The sequence below is a fragment of the Mus caroli genome, chromosome 11 (genome assembly GCF_900094665.2).
Source record: "Mus caroli chromosome 11, CAROLI_EIJ_v1.1, whole genome shotgun sequence".
NCBI lineage: Eukaryota > Metazoa > Chordata > Mammalia > Rodentia > Muridae > Mus > Mus caroli.
In genome coordinates this window covers 19002424-19003197 of record NC_034580.1, presented here as the reverse complement: position 1 = coordinate 19003197, position 774 = coordinate 19002424, and the positions used below count along the sequence as shown (strand labels likewise).

The 774-nt window shown below is 50.5% G+C and overlaps 1 pseudogene; it reads left to right on the top strand.

Moving 5' to 3' along the window:
- Positions 1-228: 228 nt before the first annotated feature.
- On the top strand, positions 229-338 carry LOC115032704 (annotated as a pseudogene).
- The last annotated feature ends 436 nt before the right edge of the window (positions 339-774 follow it).

The window sequence follows — 774 nt, the reverse complement described above, 5'->3', positions numbered from 1 at the left end:
AAGAAAAACTGTTGAATAAAGGAGCTGTGCTGAGAGATGGTAATAATTCCAAATAACCTGGGAGTTTGTCACCAGAGCGCTCACCTAGTCAGAGCACATTGGCCCAACATATTAAGAAGGCATTGAAAGTGATGGCTTAGCATGCCCAGAGAACTTTGTGAGAAAGCCCTGCTTTCTGAGAGCCTGTTGTCACCACAGCCTTTCCCACAGTTAAGAATGAATATGCCTGCCCTGGAGGCCTTGCAAGTGTGGTTGCAGTGTCATGTGAGAGGAGAGAGGCTATGTTTCCTTTCAGTGTTCTGACCTATGAACATCTGAAAGACCAGCAGCCTAACATTCTTTGAAAACAGTGAGCCTAAGATGACCACCAGAACAGCACCAGAGGCCTGGATAAGGAGCTAATCTGAGATGACCACCAGTCTGGTACCATGGAGGCATGGGGGCAGTGTATGTGTGTGTGTGTGTGCGCGCGCACATGCGTGCACAGAAGGATGGGGTACAATGAAGAAAGGCAGAACTGGATACTTAAAGGTAGTGAGGAACAGCTTAATGTGAGTAGATGTTGATGTCACCTGGGACCATGGTATGATCCTGGCTTGTGCTAGCCACCTGGGGCCATGTCTGGGTCTGTGGCCCTGCAGCACCAAGGGTCTGTTACCACCAAAGGCCAGGTGGATGTTCCTGGTCTGGTCTGCTGCCCAGGCACATGTTCATGTCTGAGAGTTGTCCAGAACTGGCCCCAGCCCTCACCTGGGTATTGTGGAAAGCTGGCCC